Source organism: Anopheles merus, chromosome 3R (assembly GCF_017562075.2).
Source record: "Anopheles merus strain MAF chromosome 3R, AmerM5.1, whole genome shotgun sequence".
In the NCBI taxonomy this organism is placed as follows: Eukaryota; Metazoa; Arthropoda; class Insecta; order Diptera; family Culicidae; genus Anopheles; species Anopheles merus.
Genome location: NC_054084.1, coordinates 23,024,069 through 23,049,954, shown reverse-complemented (window position 1 = coordinate 23,049,954; position 25,886 = coordinate 23,024,069). Strand labels below are relative to the sequence as shown.

Below are 25,886 nucleotides of genomic sequence, written 5' to 3'. Positions count from 1 at the left end.
TTGTAGATGCCACTAATCTTTGATTGTAATACTTTGATAGTGTTAGGATTCATATAATTTGAATTAACGGAATGAGGAACTACCGTTGTGCGGGTTTTGTTTGTTGGGAACGGATAGGATTGTGTCCGTCAGGAACGACAGGTTCTAGAGAGGGGTATATAAGAAGTAAGAAATTTGGATCGTTCTCTTTTTGCACTGCAATTTCACTCAATAAACACAACGTAGGAAAAACAGAAAACAGACCCCAATCTTTAGGTCCCACCAGATAGGTTCTATGAAATGCAGTGTATTTTTGGATCTCTGCTCTTAAGCGGCTATGATGGTTGCATAGATTTTTGGAGTTTTCAATCGTGCAATCTAAATGTACCTAAGGGCTGTCACATAGAGCCGTGGCTTAGGGCACTATTTAGTACATCAAATTTTCAGTATGAAATGGGTAATTTTAAACGAGTTTCAGAGAATCGTTATATTGTGTTTGCGTATACTTCTATCAACAAACCATGATGTTCGTGTCAAACCATGATCGATCGATTTCAAATAGATAAGTTTATAGAGCCACTGATAAAGTTGATTTATTCATTTGTTTATTTATGTATTAAACATCATATTTGCATGATCTCTGTAGTAGCCTAAGTAACTTCAACAAACTATCTTAATATGCGGTAGCTTACGATCGGTTATTAATTGCGGAGAAGAGTGTCAAATAAAGCTAAAAGGTGATTTTTTCATGTATCGATCGAAATATTGTAATCTAGATATAAAAACGACGAGTTAAAGCTGCGTTACATACGCAACACGGGTTCATTAGTGTCTTAGAATCCTAGCTGGAGTATTAGAATAATCAATGCAATTGTCCAAAATTAGACTGTGCCTAAAGGAATGTTTCCTATCGTACGGGGTTTAAACGTAGACATCGAAACTTTAGGCTCAAAGCCTCCGTATAAATGAATGAATAACATCAATTATTTATTTCTTAATACTGCCGTTGTTGTCATTTAAATGTAATACATACAGTAAAAATCGATCCCAGCTTTACGTTCAATTGCCGTGTGCCATCCCATATATCATTCGCAACACACACACACACACACACACACACACACACACACACACACACACACACACACACACACAGTACTTTTGTTTCCACCTGAAAAGAAAACCTGCAAATGAATGTTCCCGGTCGCTGTGCATTAGCAGCTTGATAAGGTGCAGGTATGAGGAAGGGCTTAAATTTTGGCTTTTGGTAACATCTTTAGTTACGCTGATGCACGGCGTGAGGAAACGCATGTCCGAACCGAGAACATCCGTTATCCTTTCGGGGCGAAAGGGTGCATTCTTCGCGCGGAAAGGCGGGCTATCTCAGGTGGAGCGCGATTTTCAGCGATGTCGCCAGCGCCAAAGTCGTGACTTACTACTGGGGCGCCTTGCGCCGGCCGTGGTCTAGGTCTTACGCGCTTACGCTCGTCGACAGGGACGCATCAAAAGCCCCTTCCCTCCCTTACCATCCCCCGCTTGCCACCCCTGGATCCGAACACGTTTGTTTTAATCCTTATTTATGGATTTCCGTTTTCTAGCACTCGCCAAGGCGTTGATGTGCGGCTCCCGCACTTAATACTGAAGTTGATGCTGCCCGGTTCTGTTGATGCTGGTGCGGCCGCTTCCACCGTCTCTACTGCTTCCTGCTGGCGGGCTCCTGTGCGAGCGTGATACGCAAGAGGTCGGCGCAGCAGCAGCAACACCATGACACACTGCCATTAGTGGGCTGTGACGAGCTGTTCGGTTCGGTTTTCTGCTCGCAGCAGTGGCGGAGGGGAGTGGCTGCTGTGCAAAGGGGGGGCTTCTCGTATGCTTTTTTGCTCATTAAAAATATGATCAGGATCGCCTCATTAAGACTTCATTAGGTCCGATGATGGTCCGGAGGAGCATGGTCCGACCGACATTCCAAAACTCGCCACAAACCTACCGACCGACCGATTTCTAACGGGCGGGCAGTGCGCAAACGGCAAATCGGGCAGGAAACGGGGAGCGTGCGAGGTTTCGCGTGCACTGGCACGCTCCGAAACCATCTGGGCGCAAAAGGGTTTCGCGTTCGGTGTATTTCTGCTGCCGGAGAGAGCAGGTGGAATGGGCGGGGGGATTGCGTGTGAAAAAGAATTTGCGAGTAATCATCTTCCCTCCCTCCCGGGAGTACGACTGGGATGACAAGGAGGTGGGTGACCGTGATCCCTAGGAAACATCGCGGGTACATCGAACCTTTCCGCAGCGTTTTATCCGCCCAGCGCCGAGTGCGTCCAAATGGGCGCAAAAAGATTGCATGAATTAGACATGGCACAACAGCCGATGATATTCGCACGGCCGCGCGCTGTACAAACACCTCGCGCGGCGGTTTGACGCCACCGACGACAAACCGCAGACAGGTCTCGCGCGCCCCGGCGGCCCGCTGGATGGTGGTGTGCGGAGAACCACTGGTTCCGGTTTTGAGTTTTATTTTGCTGCTGCTGCTCCTCCCGCCCTGGCCCTTTGTTCTCTTCTAGTCATTGCATTGCTGCCTCAGTTCAGCTCCAACAGCAGCAGCTTCAAGCACTCGTATTTCACTACTAGCGCGAGTGCAGAATATGGTCACAATTTATGGGCCAAGTTGTTATCGTATCCGACCCGCCGGACGGATCCGCGCAATGGTATCCATGGCACTGGAGCGCACCGGAGTCCACCGGCTCCGGGTGCTGGGAACGCGCCAAGACGCGCGCCCCGCCCGGGAAGGTGAATTAAAACGAAATCAATCTTTCTATTCTCGGAGCCCGGAAAGTCTCACTTCATCAATTACGGCAGCCCTGGCAGCTTGCGTAGTTTTGCGCTGCGTAATGCGCGAGTCATACGGCAGGTCCGGCTGACGTTGCGAGTCAATCCTGGGGCGTCCTACCGCACCGAGCACCGCAAATGTCACTGTGGTGGGAAGCCAAACGAACTAGTCCAGCACCCGCTGCAAATAATCACACCTTTCGAAAGAGGAGAAAAAAAAGGAGTAAAGCCAGCCGGTTCTGCAGCCCCGTCCCGTTTGGCTGTACGTGTGGCGCGCAGAAAGAAAGAGAGAAATCAAAGAGAAGAAGTAAAGGGGAGAAGAAGGAAAAAAACGTCCGCATATTTTAGCAGCCATGTTTGTGCCATATTTGATTCAAATGGAACTGTGACGAATTGTAGCTATAGATTCCGGACAGTCTAGTCCGGTCGGCTGCCACCCTCCCAGTACCTGAAGTAGAGGGCATGCCGAGAGCATCGAGCCTGGACTTCAGAGTGGGAGAGTGGCGGGAACACCGAAGTTGATAAATATGATTTTAAATGGAAAATTATAGCACACGACGCGTTTGCACCACCCACCGCACTTCACTCCCTAGCCTGGTGAGAGCTTTGTGTGACAGAGTGCCGGGTTGTACCTGATCAGGTGGGTATCATCTGATACTTGGGGTTGGACTAGAATCCATTGGAAAACCACACGGAGCTCGCGCGCTCCTCCTCGGTGTGAGTATTTCAACCGTGCGCTGTGTGTTGTGTCTGGGATGCGCACTTACACTCTACAAGAGTGCGCCCCCCAATCCCAATCGTGTGGTAGGTCCCGCGCGAACTCTTGAGTGCGATCATATCCAGCGCGCGCACTCTGTGTTGTTGGTAGCGCGAAACACAGCGAGTCCAGCAGCGCGGAGAAGCGAATGGGTGGGAAGGAATAGCTGGAACACTCTCCGGTGTCCACCGATGTCTCCCAGGCAACAGAATGAACAAATTACGGTCCCCTCAACCCCCCCCCCCCCACCTCCCATTCCTTTGCTTCACCTGCTTCCATTCCCCTTTTCCCAGACACCTGTCCCTTCGGTCCTTCGGCGACTGGTTGAAGAAGTTGTTGCCGGGTTTTCTTCACCTCATCCTCATGGGAGATCTGGTGGGGACCGTCATCACCATCATCATCATCATCTTAGGCGCAGGCAAAAACCGGTGCATGTACTGCAGCAAACACGGAGCAAATGCAGCACAGAGCGACTGGGCACACAGTGCGGATTTTTTACGTGTGTGCTCTGTTGCGGTTGCGTTGCGCTGATTCTGAGGACCGTATGCGACAGAGAATGGAATGTAGAGTGTGTCATTGTTAAGATTATCTGCTGGTACGACTCCATCTATACTTTCGCTATTCTCGTCCCGGCCGTCCGGGACCACTCGGCGATCATGATTTGGACTTTGGCAAGGACTCGTGTACGTGTTTTGTAACTCTGGTTGCAAGATCTTTCGCGTTAAAACGTTTAGATCTGTAAATGCCGGGGAACATGTTGAAGTGGACGTTTTTAACGCGGTGGAGATATTGCGCAGATGAAAATTAGCTGTAGATGGTTTTATTTTGTCGCGTGCGTTGAAAGAAAACTGGGATGCAAAGTACCTGGTGCAAAGCATTTCTTGCTGCCCGTAGACATCCAGATCTCGTCATACGTTTGACACTTCGCCGAAAATTGGGAATTGTGATTAATTAGTGGTCAACGCCAGGTTTTCTTTCGATTCCTGAGCCCAAATCCAAAGCTGTTTGGATGTGCAAAACTAGCCATCCCAGTTGATCAACAGTTTTTCCTCTGTAGGCTGATGTTTTCATAAGGACCTAACACGATCATTCTTACATTAAAGTCATTGCTGTAAAATTTTGCTCCAATGTACAAATTTTTGACAGCATGTGTAATTTGTAATCAGCATGTGTAGTCGCCTATGCACTGGCTTTAGTTGTTGCCTCAATGTCATAAATGTTGATCCTCAAGGCATCAATGTTTTGCTACAAGTCATCCGAATTGTTTAGACATTTTTGCAAAAAATTTTCAAGCTTCGTTTTTTATTGATTTGTATTGATCAACAATTTGATGATTGAAGTAGCAGTCAGCAGTCAGTAAATCAATAACAAGTAGTTAAAATATTGCGGTTTTTACTCGATTTTGAATTCTCCAATCGAGTCTTCTAAGTTGGAAAACATTTTGTAGCATTTCGTCTTGATCCTTTCACATCAAACCATCAAGTTAAGGATTTTGAGGCAAAATTTTGCGACTGCCAGCGACTGTAGTAAAAGATTTGCTAGTTTTGTTTACACAGATATTTGATATATCGTTGGAATTGGTACATGTCGCAAAATGTGTCCTAAAGAAATCGTAGTTAACAAACCGCCTTGTATAAGGAGAGATATGAGGGGTGAACTCTTTGCTCACGATATCTCTAAATGGAGGACCAAGCTAGAGTAAATCGAATCTTATAGATTCTCAGTATCCCAGACAGCCATAAAAATGCGATAATGTGTAAGTCAATGCGCACCTGTATCAGACCGTACGCCAAATGGATATTTAATTTCCTCTTTTCCTCAACAAAACAGTTAGCTCTAAAAATACACTTAATAATATACGTTCCGTGGTTCGATTTCACCGTACACCTATTGGTACGGGTATCTAATTGCATCGTGCCAAAGAAAGTAAACTTTGAAAGCGAGGCCACTTGCTTGTGGCCACCGTGTTGGGCGCCCGGGTGTCAGTGAAAGCCAAGCACATTTGCATATTAAAGCGTGCATTAATAGATCAACCGCTCTGCTGTGCTTCAATCATCAGACGTAACCCAAATCGTCGACGCTTGCTGTCGATGGACGTCACTGGACGAGCAATAGGTAGGAAAAAAAAAAGAAAACAAATGCTCGACATCCAAACAGATACAAAGCGATCCCGTCTTCAGTCGTTGAAGGGGTGGAAAAATTATCAAAACAACCAACAGCTTCCAACGGGGTCCGGTGCACACACACACACACACACACACACACACACACACACACACACGCAGCCACTGTTTCCCTGCCCTGCCTCCATTTCCTTGTGTTCAATGGCAAAAACACATTAATGTAATGTGTTTATAATTGAAAAGCAGATTAATAGCAGGTAGTTTCAAGCCGCTCGTTGGAACAATCCATCCAGCCCCATCCGGGCATAGTGCAGAGCGCCGAGATCCGATAGCAGCCCCAATAGATCCGCTGTACTGGCCACTAATGGTTTTGTAGTGCACTGTTTCTTCACCCTCTCGGTTTGCAGAACGGTTACACACTGTGCCCGCGCTACACCTATCCAGTGCGGCCGGCTTAATTGCACGCATTGCGGTCTGGTTTCTGAAGAGAGCGGATGCTGTGTGATTACTACTGGAATGTACGATCAAACACAGCTCTACTCCCTACTCCAACAGTCACAAATATAGGAAAATGAGTGCAAAGGTAAAAGTTGGAGCATTATATTGATTGAAAAACAAGCAGCGCGATGAAGCAATAATATTCCGGAAAAAAGGCACAATCCCCATCAAACAGTTTGCGCTACTGCGGGGGCCTCAACCTGTGGCATCGCGCCGAAATTTGCATTGACCCCAAAAAACTTGCCATTGCCAAACAGATGATCTCGGGTAATGTGATGCGACTGCGAGCGATTTTATTGGCTATACCCGGAGGCAATTTACATTGTTTATGTCGCACCCGGGGGCTCCCCCCGGGTCCTGAATCAATTACCCGCGCCCGCATGTTTCAGCTCTTGTTTATTACAATCGTTATTGTTTGTGAATACATCACAATATTTTTGGTCAACAGAAAAAAAAAACACCCATACCCCCTTGCACAACACACAGAAACGATTTTGGTCGTCAATGTGTCCTTTTTCTCTCGCTCTTTTTTGATCGGAGTTTGCTACCTTACTGCCCGCCCGACTGCATTGCCATACGGGGCCAACATTCACCACCGGCAACGGTACACACCGGGGGGGAAAAAGGGCCGAACCAGAATGCAACAACCTGCGCACTGCGTTTATCATACAGCCAAACAAGTAGTGCTCGTGTCTCTCGCTTGTTTTGAGTCTCGTTTTTCTTGTGTTTTTTTGGGGCGACATCATTTCGTCAGATCGACCGATCGATCGATCGAAGAAGGATCGATGCGCGCTACACGCCCAACAGAAGAACAGAAAGTTCTGCCCTCCCTCCCGCATGCTTCTCATTGTGACGAAGCGCCCGGGGAGCCCTCCACGCTACTTCCGGAGCAAATGGCAAAGCAGCCAAGGCCCCACCAACGCTAGCGACCCTTTTGGCAACCCCTCCCCAACGATAACGACCCTCCATCTGCACTCTTTCTGCCCGTTTCTGCTGCAACTTTGGGCCACTCGGACCATCAACCGTCCAAAAACCAGCATCGAGGCATCGAGGGGCACATTATGGAGCGTGATGGTGTGCATGATCGACGAAAAACGGTTACCGAAATTGTGCTGATGGAATGCATGGGAGAGGGGGTATGCGAGCTTGGGGACATTGCGCGCATCTTTCCGCGACAACCAGCGCCGTCAAGGGCAAAACGGTGGCAGGCACTCTTTCCCCCGCAAGCTTGACGCGACAGCGCGTCGCGCTTTCTGCGTTCGCTGTGTCCCGCGCGAAGCCGCCAGCTCACGCGGGGAATGGATCGGTAGGACAGTGGAGTGGGGTGTTAGTTGGCTGCACTCCCCGAACGCAAGATGATTGCATGATGCGTACACGCTTCTGGCCGAGCGCAGCAATATATGCACATGCATGTCAGAGGGCCGTTTTTTGCTCTTCTTAATATCATTTTTGATTCCCGTCCCTTCACGTTATGGCCGATCCGGGGGCAAAGGGTTGACCGGAGCTGCGCGTGTGCCCCTCGTCTCGCATCACCCCTTGAGAGTGTATAAGGGAAGGGTTTTTTTAGTGCGTTCGATAACAACAATAATTTATATAGAGTAGAATCCGGCACTGGTCTTTCTTTTTAATAATATATAAAAATATGTATAATACCTGGGCGAAGTTATCGTCCTCCCGTCTCGGTGCAGCCAGTGCAGCCTTTTGTTCAGCGGCCTGCCATACCCACTCCTCCTTTCTTTCGCTCCATTTGTTGGCCCTCTTTGGCGAGCTACACATATTTTTTTTGTGTTTTGTTCTTTTCGTGCATTGTTGCACAGCATTTTCGGCGATAGATGTTTGTTGCCCGTTGCGGAGAGATAAAGTTTCGCGCAAACCCCATTTTGTTTGTGGTGGAAAATGAGGGGCCAGGAGGGTATGGGGGAAAATGTGTATGTGCGCACGAGGATGAAAGATGAACATGCGGCGACATGAGAAGAGTAGTGAAGCGCGCCAGTCCTTTACCATATCACGACGGGGTCGTCGCGGGCTGTAGCATACAACACACACATACGGCCGTGGCGGAGCGATGCAGGCCAGCCGAATCGAGGTCGAAATCTGGCACCAAGTTCAAGGAACCTGCGCGTCGCTTCGTCCGTTTTTGATTTGCGACAAAGTATGCTGCTGCCGCTTTTGTTTGCTTGCCGGACGCTGAGAGTTCGGTGAGGGGCCGTGCGCATATTTTTCATCGTTTCGTTGCCACCACACCATGCTCCGAGAAGGAGGGAGCAGGTTGGATGATAGGGGCTGCTCGGTACGGTGGATGATTGTCTCGTGGGATTGTTTGCTTGCGTCTCTGCGCGATAAGTTTCCACACTGTCCGATGCCGGAAACATACATCCATCGCCGGTAGCACCGTGGCAGTAACAGTAACAGCGACATTCCCGGGTGTCGGGTGGAGTGTTTTTCCCCCGCACGGGGGATGGGAAACCAAGAGGGGCTCAAGGTCTTGATCCTCACCTCACTTCACAAGTTCCCGAGTGGAAGGGGGGTTTACATTCGCGACACGAATCGGCAGCGGTGATGCTTATTTGCCCGGAGTTGCGCGAGTTGAGTGAGCGATTTTCGGATGACCATTTATTTTCGACTTTGCTTCCTCCCCCCTCCACTACCCCACTCACACACTACTGGGGAGCAACCTTTTTGTTGTTGTTGTTGTTGTTGTTGATGCTCTTTGACTTGTTGGCTCGGTGTGTTGGCCGTGTCCGGCCGCACCAAAAAGCATCAAGCAGAGGTGAGTTTCGCTTTGACTGGTCGCTGTCGTCGTCGTCGTTGTCGCCGTCGTCCGTTTGTGGATGTCGTCCGTTGGTCGCGTTCTTGTTCGCGAAACGGGCGCGCGCGCGCGCGACCACTCGCTTCCCTCATTCTCCCCCCGGGTCATACCCCTCCACCACCCCTTGCCCAAGTGTATACTTTTTATGTTTCGCGATTACGTTTTTGGTCAATTTCGTCATTTTTGACCGGACATTCTCCTTTCGTTGCGCGGTTCTGGTGTAACCCGTGGTTCTTGTCTGTTTTATCTTCTTTTTTTTTTGTTTGGTTGTCCCTGGGAAGAGGGAGAAGTAAGGGAAGGAGGAGGAGGAAGGGGGATCGTCTTTTTTTGTGTGTGCTTTTTTTCTCGGTCGCTCTGCGCAAGCTGCTGACCGTGTGTTGGCTTGTGTTTTAGCTGCCGCGATGTGATTATGTGAGTGTCTCTTGGCGTGATTCCGCTATTGAGGCCGCGCTGCCCCGCACAGCATCCGCCTGCATTGCTCTGCTGGTCCCCATCCCCTCCCCCCCCGTATATGGGGAAGTGGCATTGCATCGCTCTCGGACTTTTCGTTGTGTGTCCGGCAGCAAGGTACAAGCATCCCAGCACACACACACACACGCACGCACACATACACAAGCTGAAGCATGATCATACGTACTACAGGAATCGCTGCCCCTTCACCGCACGGCGGCACACGGCTTATTTTATTGTGTGCCGTTGATGCTAAATCAAACATTTGGCGACACTCTAATCATCGTATGAATAATGTGACAACGGGTAACATAAAAGCAATCAAATAAATTCGCCACTCGCCCGGCAAGTTTCCGCGTCGAGTGCAGAAGCCCCGGCCCAGCGCGGCCGCGAATGTCGTTTCGAGAGGGGGGGGGGTTCATTTTTTGCCGTTCGTTTGTTTTTGGCTGCGCTGCGACTGTAATTCGTCAACAATCTGAAGCATTTTCTAACGGGGAGGAGGGTCGAAGTTAATGAACCGAGAGAGGGGGCATTAGTAATATAATTTTGCGGCAAAAGTTCAACATACCGCGGTGCAATTCTTTGCCCGATTGCCGAACTGTGCATGGCTGCGGGAGCCGGGTCCGTGCACACTTGTCCCTTTGGCGGTAGGCAATGTTAGGGCGGCAGTAGCTGCACAAAGGGATAAATTAACAGATAGTTTGCTGACAATTGAAGCCTGTCCGAGTGCTCCGTCCGAGCACGCTCCGGGTTACAGAACGTGGATTTGAACATTTTCTCGGGGGGGTGCAATAATTGACTGCCATCGTTTTTAGGACGCTTTCTTGTAAGACAAACTATGCAAATCGTTTTCTAGATGGACGGTTTTCATACAAAGATGGTAAATTGGAATGAGAATTGCTACTGTTGTTCGCGTGGGATTGCTCTTAATATTTAAACTCAATCGTTGTAATCACATAGTTGGATTGGTTCGAAAACTTTGTGTTATTTATTATATGAGGAGTCGTCCATAAACTACTTAACGCTGTTAGGGGAAGGGAGAGTTCCTTCCAGTGACATAATTTGTTAGGTTGGTAGTAGGAGGAGTTTGACAACATGTTACGTAGCACAAAACATAATCCTTAAGATAACTTCAAACTATGATCAAAACTTTATGTTGATAATTAAGATATTCCCATTTGATTACAAAGGTAAAGAAAATAATGATCTTATCAAATTAATATGGCTAAAACTATTAGGATGCTTAGATCCTTATTCTTCGCACAGTTTTTTTTCCAGAGTAATGCTCAGGCTTTCTGATAGGAAATTCATACCTCAAAGTATCAACATCATCAAAGTAGATTAATTAAGTCTTTTTTTAAATTGAAGTGTTTAGAAACCTAAGTTATGTCTTAATGATTTGAATTTAAATTTTTAATCAAACATAAAAAAATGGATTACAATTCTGTGACATATTTTTTCAAAATTGCTAGTCTGTGAAGGGGTTAAGAACTGCCCCGTGATATGAATTATATGCAATGTGTTGCGTTAGCAACGTCCGGTGCTATATAGTCTGTTGAACTGCTCACACTGCGACAGGTCAACAAAATGTGTAATGAATTAAATGTTTGCACGATGTTCATAATTCAATAAGTTTTCCAGTTGAAGCAGGTTAGGTGAATTATGAATAAATGAAAGAAAAAAACATTATAATTAAAAACTATAGAATGCTCTAATTGAATGCAATACTAGAGAAAAATATTAAAAAAAAACTACCGTAACGTAATTTATGGAGAATACCACTATGAACAAGTAACAATTTAAAAATAAAAAAATCATGGTGGAATATGAACGAAATAAAAAAATTGGTATTTAGGAACTAACATTGTGTAACAACAAAAAAAATGTCATAATAATGATATTGTCATGTCAAAATGTCTTAATGATATATTTAAGAACAGCTTTAACACCTCAACGCAAATTTTTTTTTTTAATATTTTCGATTACAACCCACTATTAAAGATACACACAAATGACAAGGAATATCTATACTACGAACAATTAGGCACTCCTACAAGTTTGTTATATCCAACATTAAATGGCACCTTGTGTCCTACGTTATGTGACAATATATCCTCATTGAAACCAATAACCTGGAAGAAGCAAAGTCTAAAAACAGCAAACAAGGGCATAAAGCCTTTGCTACTTGGTTTTGCGCCATGGCGGGGGGGGGGGGGGACTAAATGTGTCCGTAAATTTAGTGTAGCAAACGGTTGCAGAGTTCAGTCGCCTGTCCCGGTCACTATGGCCCGTGTAATTGCTCTAGCAACGGTGCTCGGGCTCAACATTGTATCGTGACGATCGGCCGTCAGGGTGTACGACAGGGTCTCACCGTCTTCTGCCGGGCTACTTCTTAACTCGCAAAGGTAAGTGAGCATCACCTAAGATGAGGCAAAGGACGGCGAGGGCAATTGTGCCGCAAGGGATGAGAGCAGATGATGCTTCCCCGTCAGCTACCGCACAGCCACACAAACTGTCTATAAATAAGTCAACGGATGAATTTAAATATATTAAAAACGTTCGCCGTTTAAATGGGAGGCATCGGAGGGCGCAACTGGCGCAGTGAGGTCAATCATTTTATGTACGATGAGCACGGCACTCTGCGCGTTACGAATTTCATGCGAAAAAAGTAGTATAAGATGCAAGGGGGGAGAGAAACACACACACAACGGCTACAAAAGCCGTTCTCAGTGCTGCTGGTTCGGCGATCACCGGCAGCAACTACCAATCGGCGGCACTATGGAAAGGGAATAATTTGCTCCAATGATCGTCCGTGTACTCACGCACTCATACGGCGAGGGGGGGATGAAGGAGTACACCGTGCCTCACCTACATGATCGCAACCGTACAGGGCCAGCCCAGCGCCGGGTCCTCGTACGTGACACAACCGACAACGTCGCGACTATCGATGATGAGCCGAAGAACAAAGAAGCACAATTTATTTGTAATTATAGTTCAGCTGCTGCCGGGGCCCCCGCTGTATGGTGCCGCCACTTGTTCGCTGCTGCGTGTCGCAGCGGCAAACTTCCTGTGCGCCTAGGCAGACAGTAGGTGCAGAGCGCTGGACGTTGGCAGGGGCGCAAAATTCACATCCCCGCCAATCATCGACGCATCATAGTGGCGAGAATCGGTGAAGGGTGCGGGCGCTCGCGAGGAAAAAGAACAAAACTTTTTTGTAGGGGCAAAAAAAAAAACCCCTCCACACACACACACACACAGTCACAGCGTGGAAAGAACGAAAATGGGGTGCAGGCAACGTAGGGTACACACGGCCGAGGCACAGATGAACTCACGCGCTGAACAGCTGATGAAAGATTGCGTAAAACAGCGCCACATGCGCTGGATGCACAGGCCGCGAATCATAGCAGGGGCGCGTCCCTCAAGGTGCCCGGAGGCTTCTTACATGTTAAGGAAGAACCAACAATCACACACACACAGAAGGGTTTTACGTACTTATACAGGGGAAAACGGGGGTGCCTCACGAGGGTGCCACTGCGGGAAAATTGCCCAAAAAAGGGGAGATAAAGAGAGCGAAAGCAAAAAGGTGAATAAACGCGATAAGTTAGATAGCCCCAAAATATGATTATTAGAAATGCAAAATGAGAGAGTAGCTCGACAGCAAGTGTAAAGCGCAAGATCCTTGTGAATGATGTGAAGGATATGTGAAGAAAGAAGTATTTCATCATCTGGGAGCTCCTTTTATCGTAGTTACCGAAGAATCGATGAATTCTTCTCAAAGAATGCTGTCCGCAAGCGCTACGTAGTAAATCGCTCCCAAAAGAAAAACGGTAAAAAGTCAAAGTTATTTCTAAACTCCAAAGTGTAACGCAATAAGAAAACAGGTAGCTTATTCTGACGTTTGAGGATCGCGCTAAATCCCATCGTCCTAAAGCTTCCTAAGGTCGCGATCCCTCTCTTAAGCGATCGACAGCTATCATTCATAATGCTAGATGATAGTGCTATCCCACTTTTGCCCACTGTTCGGTTCTTACCTTACTTTTCTACTCTACTTCTGCTGCTGCTTATAGCATCCCCTAAGCCAGCAGCCCGACCGTTTGCTTTCGGTTCGTTGTTTTGCTTTACTGTTTCATTCTCATTCTCGTTCATTCACATCTTCGAGCTTCCGGCACACCGGTCACCTTCTTGACTCACATTAATTTGGGATATTAGAATTTGGCGGTGTGTGAGTTTTGTGTTGGGTTTCGCTGTAACTAACCCCCCCCCCCCCCCTTCGCACGTTTGGCTTTGGTTGGTTTAGTTTTGCTCGCATTGTTTTAGATTGCTTTTTTTGGCCGTCGCTCTCGTTCGTTCGTGTTTTTTATTAGTTCCACGTTTTGATTCGTTACTTCCAGTTGGAGGAAATAAACGATTTTATTTCCAGTCAGAAGAAGGGGTTCGCTCCGTTTTTCCGGTCGAGTTCAATCGTTACGTCATCTTCCATGCCCGCTGAAAGCTCGCCAGTTTCGACAAGTGAACCATTATGACACGACCAAGAAATAAAGGTCAAAAGTTGTGTCGTTGTGATGCGGGAGCTCTCTTGTACTTTGCTGTACACCTTCGCTGTCGTAGCGAGATACATGATACCAGATAAGGCAGGCTAAAGATGTGTTGCAATCCCTGGGGTTTGTGGTGCTGTGCAGCTGTACCACCAATCGAAGGTTCGATGACACTTTGTTTGATTTAGTTTACGCTTCTCACGAAACTCTACCAAACTGAAACCAACAATGATCCATATTCTTCTAGCTTCGTGTGGTAGAAGCTTACGTAATCATTGTCGTAACTTTCTCGAACGAACTTCGGGAGATACATTTGGGTGATAGTAGAGTAGCTCTTCGGCGTTCCACAAACATCCACCCGCCGCTCGATGACATAGAGCGGATCGCGCTCAAAGCGATGCTCTTTTACCTTAGACGTTAACGCTGACTGCGAAGTACGTCCAGGTTCCGCAAAGGCAAAAGCTCCCGGCTGGGGCATTAGAATTCATTACCGACGCTCTCAAATCCTCCACTTCCTTCTTGTGCTGGTGCTTACCGCTTACCGAACTGATTCATTAGCAGCAACGATCACACACACACAAACACAGGCCGGCGTGTGGCCCTGCCGTAAGATCAAACGGTGGGAAAAAAGCTAAGCCGGCTGGAATAATTTATTGATTGATCGCTGCACACGGGAAGTGGGAAGTGTAGGTTAAGATCGCTTCAGCGACCCGCGCCATGAAGCCACGATTTGCTTTGGCGGAAAAGCGACAATGCCTTCCCTAGCGCGAGGTAAGGCAATCACAAATGCTGGAAAGCTGCACAAAACAATACCTTCCAGGGGAGAAGAGGTGCGGTATAATTTACACAGGTGTATGTTGCTGGAGAGTGGAGAGGATTTCCTTTACACTTTGCTTTATGGACCTGCCAATGGCCACCATCTGCCGATGGCAGCTTTGGCCGCACAGCAGCGCCGGTGGAAAATGCAAATGATGAAGCGCATGTAATGTGTTGTGCTAGCAATCGAGGAACTCCCGTGGTGCGGCGTAAAGCAACTCATAATACAATTTTCCAGATTGTTCTAGATAGATATTCTATTTCACGGCGCATAATTAGCGCAAACCTGGATGAGCTACGCTTTTTCATCCTTTTCTCAGATTCCCTGCAGCGATTGTACTGTCTGTGGTGCGGAATGAGTTGAGTTTATTTTTTGGGAAATCAACCGCATTTGTTTTCGATCTAGATTGCCCGATTCATCAACGCATATGTTCCCATCGGAGTCTATCATGCGCAGAGATTCATTTCTTCTCACTGTTGAAGTATATCTCTTAAACAAGATCAAGCTTAGAAAAGGTTTAATTAACGGCTAGTGAAATATTTATGAGAAAAAGTGTGTCACACCTATTTTTATTATGTTTCTGTACAGATAATACCTAACTGCAGGTTCAGGAAAGACGTAAGGCTGTGATTGAAGGCGTTACAGTTGTCACTCAGGCCACTGCACTTCAGGATTCCCACAGCGTTTGTGTCTGTGTGTATTGCCGTATCGATAGAGCATTCGAAGCGATTTTGCAGCTGCAAAGCTCGGTGGTGCAAAATTGATTGGTTCGATTCTGCTGCAACCGCATCGCCCTCTGACCACAATATATCTGATCACGATAAATCGAGCAACAAACACACTCACACAGCTGCCCTCAGAGACAGCTTAACAGAGCTCACTCGAACTCGATCGATCGATCGGTTTGGTTTGGATTGGAGCAAGAAAAACACCAAAGCCCCCAGCACGGCAGGGAAACGTGCTAGTAGCTAGGCCGCAAGGAACAAACTACATCGATTTCACCGAACGCAGATGAAACTAAGGTTCGCTTTGCCAGCGCACTGCCCGGGCAAGATCGGCAGTTGCCGATATGTCCAATCGCTCCCCGCGTGCGGATATGTTGTCTTCATGGAGCTGTCCCATCGTTCATTCAACGGTGTGCAGTTGATCGAGCGAGAGCCCGGGAGAGCACGTTTGCGAAACGAAACTGGATGTGCCCGTGTGCTGCACTCGAGCCCCTAGTAAGTAGGCAAAACCCCGGGCTGTTGCAATTGCGAAACTTCCAGTGCTACAAAAAGCGGTAACTGACACTGAGAGGCCGGCAGTAACAAACCACAAAAACAGAAAAGAAAAGCAAAACACAAAAAAAAAACATTAGCCAACCGCATCCTCCCGAATGCACACAGTCAAGGACATTGATGGAGTGGTTAGCTTTTGCATCGTTTGTTGAGATTTGCAGTCCGCCGGAAGAACTAAAAACCCTTCCATTCGCGTCCCCCACTGCCGGGTGCTGGGTGGGAGAATTTAGGTTTTGATTGATAGTAAACTGTCCATCAGCAGCAACTATCTGATGTATGAATTTGTTCGGAAGATTACAAGCCCGGGTTGCTAGCCCCGGGAGAGCAGCACCTAGCCCATCAAGCAAGCACCATTCCAGGTGGCTGTGCTCCGCGGGTCGGTTTATCGGCCCCGCAGAAGGAAGGTGATTATAATTTATTCATCATTAATCGTACTTCTTCTGCTCGGAAGTAAGATTTGGTTTGCGCTGCTGGCCCTGCAGCCAGCCGGGGGCAGCCGGCACAGCTCTAATCTGAAAAAATGTGATTTATGTAGCCCGGTGCAAACCCGGCATTGATAGTGTCGTTATCTATCTCCGCTGGTTTTATGTGTTGTTTTACGTTACGGACGGTGTTGTTCTCTCCCTCGCCCCGTTGCGCTTCTGCCCTGTACGGGCGTTGAAGTCTTTTGATGCGCTAACACGATCGCATCTTCCACGGCGCGATAATGAAACGATCAATTTATGGACAAAAGGAAGCCAACACGAGGACCAGCGGATGGATTAACGATCAAAGAAGAAATAAAATTAAACACCTCACACAATGCGATCCGAATTGATTAATTCGCCACGCGAATTGATTCGTACAGTGTGGTGTTGTGTTCGCGATTGCACGATCGAACCATTTTCGGCGCTTAGCCGAGTGTGTCGTCATCGGTGTGCAAAAAAAGAAAAGAAAAAAAGAAGAATCAAACTGTGAGCAAAGCCTCACCGTTTGCACGGTGGAAAAGCGGCAAAACTAGGAGCGAGCGTACCGCCACAATCCACACCACGACCTATTGCCGACGTTTTTCAACCCTTATTGTGTGGCCGCATTCAATGGACATTATTTACGGTTTGTTTTGAAACCGATTCTTTACCGCCGATGCACGTCATGACGCCGATTAGTCATCGTTGTTTTTGCCGTGCACTTGCTAACTATCGATGGAGTTACGGTATTGTACCGAATGCGAGGAGGTAGACACAACACCACACACACCAAACCCCGGCAAACGCTGGCACGGCGGCATGCGGTCCCGGGGGCAGATCCACGAAATGGAACGTTAAAGTCGTCCCAGTGTGGTGCTCTCGAATTGCGCACGGAATCGGCAGCAGTAACACACACATACACATACACACATAGGCACAAACCCCACTAGCCGGATGAACGGTGGAATAAAAGTGGTGTGTAACGAATTTACATGGGTAGCATGGTGCTAAGGGAACATAGTCTTAGATCAGGTGAGATTACCAAATAGATTGTTAATGAAGTAGCGGTTGTGGCGAGAGAAGCTGCCAGCTTATTTGCTCGGTTTAAGGGTTAAGCGGGTCCATCATGAGAAACAAAAACGGCACTAGCAAGACACTGCCACAGTACAGGAGTGGCATTTTAGGGTGATTGTGAAGGTAACATTAAATGCTTGCTTTCCTTATTCTTCCATGCTGTAGCGCGTTATGTGCCGGCAATGGGAAACGGTTCTCATAAGCTTCATTGAATATGGCAGTAATACACCCATGCGGATGACATTCATTTTTTTCAGTTTTACTTCAAAATTGTTTACTTAAATAGTACACTTATAATTGTTTCAAAATGAAATACTTACAGAGCACTCCTAAAATATTTTGTCGATTGATTCACCCAGAAATACGCCGTACTGTTTGTGTATCAATTATTGTTGAGGGAATATTTCAGGTACTATTACGGCTGTACTCTTACTGCTGATTGGTACAAAACTGGCCCTTCTTTGAAGCTGGCATTGGCACCGCAAACCTTTGCACTTTGATTTACAACACTGCACTCATCACTTTGGTAAGATATCGGAACTCACTATCACAACGATCAATCAATCACTACAACTGTCGATGAGCCCGATCACACGGAACAACGAATCTGTTTTGCTGTTGTTCACAATGTTTTAATAACGACTTTACTGGCACGATCTGTTTAGAAATTGAACATTTTGTAATTGAAAAATATATGATATCCACAATAACAAAAAAAAACACGCTTCAATCAAATGTGAAATATGAACGCTCATAGAACCGAAGGACTACGTGTTGTTTTTGGCTTCGTTATGTTAATTAATTAGCACGCCGATGCGCATACAGCTGGTGTATGCACACAAAAAGTTGTTCCTTTCCTCCTTCATTCCGAAACAAAGCACAATCCATTGCGCATGAAATTGTATCCTTTCGGCCAACGAGATGCAAACCATGTAGTGCCGCGATAACAAGAGCGATGAAAGCAACGACAGCGCGTTGACAACAGTCACTACCGATCGCAGATGACGGACGCGTCTTGCATGAAATTCCTTCCAAACCAGATTTGCAGCGCGCGATGCGAAGGAAGGCTCGCAACCAGAAATTAATCGATAAAATGTACGCTCATCTTTGCAGTTGCTTTCGATGCAAAATGGTACTGGATCTTACGCTTGCATGAAGAACTGTGTCTCATAAAACGTTCAAATAATAATCTTTTCTTCACATATTGTTTCGCTTGAATGTTGCTTTAAAAGACATTTGGAACTGAACCATCTATCACAACCGAAAAAATAAGCAACATTACCGATATAATTCAGCAATTGATGAGAGTTTTGATACTAAAATAAAACAGTTAGTTGTGTTGCAATGATACTAACGTGTATGCATTGGTTAAAATTATTCTATTCAATGGATCCTTGAAAAATTTGCATATTTCAAGTGTCTGCTACTTCTTTCTGAATAAAAAAAAGGGTCTGCAACTGTAAAAATGTATTCTGCTTGTTAATAGCATATTCGTCCAAGTATTCCACGAAAAAATATTTACACTCTAAATTCAAGAAATTAATATTTATGCAAGCAAAATATACAATTTCTGTTAAATTATTAAAGCGGTTGAATAAATAAATCTACGAGCAAATATTCCATGAATGTCCTTGAGTACATCTTCATCGATAATCTGTAAAAGATTTAACTAAGTTTTACAATGGAGCGATCTTATGTTCACAGTTTTAATAACACATTAATCACACACGTACAGCATCGTACCCGTTGGTGCTACGAGCGATCTTATAATTATTTGCAAACTACACCAATTGACACGATTCGAAAAGTACACTTTTGTTGCGACCAAAAAACTCACGGTATGTTAGCCACTGATGGTAATATTTGGAACGCGCTCAACTCTCACGATGCACCACGGTGTACGATCGATCCACAACACACGTTTCGCACGATCACCGCTAGCAGACGTTTAACTCTACGCAACTACAACTCTTCCAGCTAAAGAGCTCGCGCAAACACCTCCTTACTCATCGACGGATTGAGAGCAAATGAATGCATGAATCACCGTGTTCATTTAGCAAATCAACAAACTTCACCGCTGCAGGGGTTTTCGGCGACGATTTGGTGAGATTACAGGTTTGAAGTGAAATTTTATTTTTCTTCATTTCTATATTTTACGAGCGGTTGTGAAAATGTTTAACTTCTTCATATGCAAGCATTTAGTTCAAGGTAATGTTTAAATTTTAGTTATTATTTTAATTGTTATTTTATTGATAAAACTGTTTATAGTTTAAGTAGGATAAGTTATAGAATATTTTTGACAAATTTATTACAGTATATTATTACACAGCACAGAACATTGATTAGATCATAATTTTGACAAAAAAAAACTATGATATTAACATTAAATTAGCATTAAACTCACATTTATATAAGATAAGCAATATGAGACAAATTTATCAAAAAATTTAAATAATAATCATAAAACGATAAATTATTCAAGCCAATGGTAAAATAAACAAACATGTTTTTGGTTATTAACTAACCGCATGTTCACCCCTTTTCAAAATCACCCTGATCAGCTCTCCGATCCAGCGGTGTTGAAATGAACTCATCTCCCCGTTATTCAATCTTTCTCGTGCATACCTTCTCCGCTGACTATGGGAAAGGCAAAATAACTGGTCAAAAATAAGTTTATACTGATTCTCCTTGAATTATGTTTTTTTACATGAGATTTATTTAAGGAATAAAACTGAACGGTTTGTAAAATAAAAACAAATCTGTTCAAGTTTCAAAATAGTAAAAACGCTTTATAAAAATGAATAAATAAGAAGTAATCATGGCAAATTAAATGAATTTGAATAAAACGGACGAGGCAATGGTTATGGTACACCATAAATTTCGGATGTCCTAATACACATGGGATAGGATAACTACAGGGCTGGAGTATCCAAACAAAGAAGCAATTATTACACATTATCAAACTTTTTTTAACATAAAAGTCAGGTGTTTTTGGGATGGAGTCGCCTGGTAGTGATAAACGGAAGCTGATGTTTTGGTATATAAAAACGAAATTTCAATTGTTTAATAAATCACAGCAAGGATTGAATGTGAGCTAGACTATGTTACGTTTTACTTTAACTTGAATTAAACGGTTGATAGCTATACGCAGTTTATTTAGAAAGAACTCTGCAATGAATTCCTCGATTTATTCGTCCTCGAAATCCATATTTAAACACATTTCCTTCATTGAAGATGTTCATGAACGTTCCAAAAATAATTGAAAATTTGTACAACATTCAAATACAGAACATGCTTGAGGTTTGAACCACCACCTGGAAAGTTGTTATCACCTTAACGGCTTTGCAACAGCACAGCAGTCCTTACGGTTCAACAAGTCGAACACACGCATTATTTGACGCATGAAAAACGATTTCCGTAATGGCACGGTTGACAACATTGTTTCCAAGTGTATGTAAATCTGCACTACTAATTTATATTATTTCACGTCACTGATGATCGGTATGCACGGCAGCACTTTGTGCCATTTAGCCATGCCCTGTATAATATATGAAAATAAATTATACAGAAAGTGTCAGCGTGTAGCTGACGATGCACTGTATTCCTTTTTTTCTCTGTTCCCCGTTCGCACGTCTCCTGTTTTCCCTTATCAAGGTAAGTTATATTCATCCGTCTCTGTATCACTTTATCTCTCTCTCCCTCCCTCATGTACAGAGCGGTATGCAATTTCCGTTCCGCTCACATTATCGTCCGCTCGCCAGACAACCAGGTTAATACACACATACACCAGCGGATGACGCTGTCTCCCCACTCATTCCTGGCCTAGACAAGCGCTGACGAGAAAAAGCAATCCCGAAGCATAAAATATATCTAAAACATGTCCAATCGGGTGTGCTAGCGGTGCGGAGGAAGCACATATGATGATGATAAACTCACTACCGTTCATAGCTGCTCCATTGCCCGTCGATCCTCCACTGCTCCGTCGATCGATCAACATACCACTACCCTCGTCGCTCGGTTTTTTTTGCAGGAAGCGCTTCCTCGATCGATCTGTCCGCCGCATTTCCACCCTCTCCCTGCCTGCCGTGTGCATCTCGTCCCGTCCACACGATAAACATCAATTCTCAAACGCACCGATCGTTTATCTCCGCATGATGTTTATTCATAATCAATTAATTCAATCAGTGCGCGCAGGCGCGCAACTATTCACGGTCGACAGTCGAAGTTATTATGTTTAGGTAGGCCAAGCGGATCGGGACACGCCGCGCTCGGCATGGATTACGGATCCCTGCTTCACTCGTACCTGCCTAGTCGACTGCAACTGCATCTCTGGCCTGCCCGCTGGTATCACCTTCGGCACACAGACACACAGTGGCCCATTCTCCCTAGAGGCGAGTTCGCCCTGAGGCAGCGAGACTCAGCCAACGCGAGCGGCTTCGGCTGAATGATGATGATGATGTGCGCCCGGGCCCGTGTGGAAATGGTGCCTCACCATCAATCGAACGGCAAAAAAAAAACGGTAACACTTTACTGGCCTCTGATGATCGGGGCTAGGAGTGATGTTTTGCTCGCCGACTTCAATGCCCAGCAAGAACACGAACTGGCCAGAGGTGGAGAGAAGGAAAAAACCATACTGAAATATCCTAGACACCGTCGGCGTTGGTGGTGAGCACTTCATCGAACGACAGACGACACAGACGGCTCTCTCGCTCTGTCTCCACGGAATAAGTGATTAGTGTTGCACAATTGTGCACGGTCGGTTGTCATTCAGCGTTGACGGTGGCGGCGATGCAGCGCGTTTTTACCTCCGCACTGCAGCACGGCTTGCGCTTTTGCGGCCACTTCTGCTCCAAGCAAGCCACTGGCAGCACCCACACAACCCCCTCCCCACCCCCCAATGAAGACTGATCGAATTGGATACGGTGGTCGGAGTTTTTTTCCATCACCACACGATCGGCAGAAGTGCGCAAACGTTCATCTCCCGGGCACCCATCATGGGTAGCCTGCGAAGGTGTAATTCTCCGTTTATTGTCACAATTATAATTTATGATAAAAAAAAAGTTATAGCTTTTAATATTACAGTGCTCGCACTGGAGGATCGGGCGACGAAGGCGCACCGATATGATGTGCCGCCAACCGAATGATCGTTCCGGGACGCAGAAAGGGTGCTCTGGCGCTCTGCAGCTTTGCTGTCCCGTTTTTCCACCAGCTTCGTGACGCGATCCGACGGCTCTCCGTGCAAGCCGTTTTTTTTTTTGTTGCTTCCCTCTTTCTCTCCCCTTCTGTCGGTCGCATTATCATCGCTCTCTTTCGAGCATAAATTCCACCCATCTGCCTCGTTGGACTGCCTGGGCGCTGCCGGCTGGTGTCGTTGCTTGCGTTTAATAACTCACCCACCGTCCACAATTGACCTATCATGATGTTTTCCCGTCCCGCCCGACCGTCAACACCGGCTGGCTGGCTGGCGGTTATGCCTGTGTGTGTGTGCGCGTGAGTTAGTGCACTTTTTTGCATCGCTTTGCTTTCGTTTGCCATAGACGTTTTTTGTTTGTCGCAACTGGCGGCAATCTATCCCGCCGAATGATAGCATTAATGCTGCGTAAAATGATTGATTGCAATGATAAATTAAACATCGCCCCGGCTCAAGAGAAACTATGCGAGAGATTGATAGAGTGGTCGAAGCACCGTAAGCAAATTGTTCGGGCCAGCACGGTGTCGTCGTCGTCTGCTGTAATCTGTTTGCCTGTACTTTTCTATAATCTTTTTTTTTTTTTTTTGTTCGAGTCAGCTAGAGTAAGACGGTGGTGCATCTGCCCGCCGGGTCTGGCGGTGCAGCGGCTGCACCGGAAATCGAGACGCATCGCTCGAGGCAAAACTGAACTAGACTAATGCGCGTATGGGAACATGGCGTGCCGTTTTGTCCAGATAATCGATTGACGTTTCTCTGCCACGGTTTATCAAATACGGTGGTGGTTTGGCTGTGCGAGCGTTGATATATTTCTTCAGCGATGAGTTATGGCTTACCGTGCTCTAGCGGTCGTAATCGCTGCGAGTTGTTCGATTCTGCACAAGAAAGATGGATTCTTATCATTATCTCGCATCATTTTATTTATCTAGCTCAGCAATTTCAAACTCTTAAAATAGTAACACGAGCCTAGTTCTTATATGATTTTATATGATGCAAAAATCGGATCGTTTGCAGTTCCTTCCATTTCATATCGGGATAACAGTTTCGTTACAACAGTAAACACTTTAATGCAAGATCAATTTTACTTAACCTAAGAAACGTATTACTAAAGGACATTTGTAGGAGATTATGTTCATTTGGTCGAAGGCATCTGATATTTTCAAATTTTTTGGCAGCTAACAGGCTAACGCCCAGATCCTGACAAAGAAAGTCAACCCAGATCATGGCATATGCTGATGTTATAGATATCATTGGTCTGCGGATCTCCTAAGTAGCAGAAGCTTATCAAGGGATCGAGTAGGCGGCAGAGAACCTCGGATTGCAGATAAACGAGGTGTTGCCACGGGTGTAGCTTTATGTTTATTTCAGTTGCTGCTACAGATTTTTTGTAACTGTCGCTCGCGTATTCAGGGTTCCGCCGATCAGTTCAAAAATTGGTCTGTCTTTTCTCCTGTATAATTTGCAACTAAGCGCCGTCTTCAATGGCGCTTTGTTTCAGACCAGCTGATCTACTTGACCCTAAGTAACCTCGCTTAGCGACCTTTGTCGAACTTTCCCCTTATTGGCCCTATTTAACAGCTCAGCCAGTTGTCTCATTTTGGGGATATCTGTTCGTCCTTATCTAACTCACAACGCCATCTGGAGTTTCTTTTACGAATTATTCGAGCTGTCCTTGACAGCTCGTTGGTTTGTAAATATTGCGGCTGCTCATTTGCACGAGGTGCACATCGTGCCAACACGAGGCAAAGACCAAACTGATGGTGGCAACATCAGCGGGCCTACCAATAAATAATCAGAATCTACGTAGATGTGACGTACGGATAGGTAAACGCAATTTTGAAGTCGTCCCACAATTCTCCTATCTTGGGTCAAAGGTCAGCAACGACAATAGAAAGATAGTTGAGTTGCGCGCAAGGATGCTGGCTGCCAACCGGTCATTCTACAGCCTGAATAATCAGTTCACCTCCAAGAACCTGTCGCGACGGACGAAGCTGGGACTATATAGTACCTATATAGTACCGGTACTCACATACGCATCTGAGACATGGACACTGTCCAAATCTGTCGTAAACCCTCTTAGCCGCGTTCGAGAATATGATGCTCTGAAGGATACTTGTTCCCGTATGTGTGAAAGGACAATGGAGGAGCCGCTATAACGACGAGCTATACGAGATATACGGCGACCCCACTGTCGTGCAGCGTAGCAAGCTCGCCAGGCTCCGGTGGGCTGGCCATGTTGTACGCATGGAAACGGACGACCCAGCCCGTAAAGTCTTTTTTGGCCGTCCGCAAGGACAGGCCCAAAGTCTTAATATAAAAAATAATGCTCTTTTAAATGCTAAATAATGTATAAAAAATGCTCGTTTGGTCACCAAGAACCCTGATTGTTTGCTTAGAATTTTAATTAAAAGTAATGTTCCGAAACCCCACACAGCATGTGCTAGTTAATTCCGGACATTTATGATCTGTTTATCTTTTTGAAGCTAAAGAAGTCAGTTGTTTCTTTTAAGAAACGCTTTTTTTTTACAAAGACATCGAAGCGAAGTGGAAAATATTTTGAAACTTCAAGCAGGAATGAAAAAATTGATTCAATCGGTCGCGGACCACTCAGAAAGACTTCGTAGGCCAACAGTGGGACATCTCTGATCTACCTTCTTTAGAAATAGTGCAGGTTGTGCTACTTTTAAGCAGAATTAATCTAGCAGCATTTAGCAAACGTTCAGAGCAATATCCTGAATTCCACTTCCAATAGATGGACATTCAAGCCTGTCGCCTTCCTCCAGCGCCTTAATCCAGGTAATCACTGCGTGACGGCACGTGTGGACTGGAATTGATACGCATTCTCCATCGAGCAACTGTCATTCCACGCTCGGGCCGCTCACTTACTGACACAAATACTTGGAGCGCAAATGGAACAGGGAATCGTCGCCAAAACGGAATGCAGCCCGGGGAAAACGTTTTGATGCCACCCATGATCCCGGCGTGCGTTGTTTAGCAATGTTTGCTACCGCCTGCTACACAAAAAACCCCTTTTTCACTCAGTGTTTCCTTCAGTTTTACCTCGGAACGGGTAGAACCTTCCGCTTTCCGCAACGATGCCTCTTTCCCAG

The 25,886-nt window shown here is 45.9% G+C and overlaps 1 protein-coding gene across 2 annotated transcripts in view; it reads right to left on the bottom strand.

Moving 5' to 3' along the window:
- LOC121596386 (protein limb expression 1 homolog) overlaps nucleotides 1-25,886 on the bottom strand; it is a 66,887-nt gene that overhangs the window by 25,333 nt on the left and 15,668 nt on the right. Inside the window, exons 1-2 of one of the 2 annotated variants that reach the window (XM_041921281.1) lie at nucleotides 19,426-19,657; nucleotides 17,909-18,245 (exon numbers count right to left, since the gene is read on the bottom strand). The exons of the other annotated variant lie outside the window; for it this stretch is intronic. The gene's annotated coding sequence lies outside the window, so the exon portion shown is untranslated. Of the gene's footprint in view, nucleotides 1-17,908; nucleotides 18,246-19,425; nucleotides 19,658-25,886 lie in introns of those variants that run through there. 2 annotated transcript variants of the gene reach the window in all.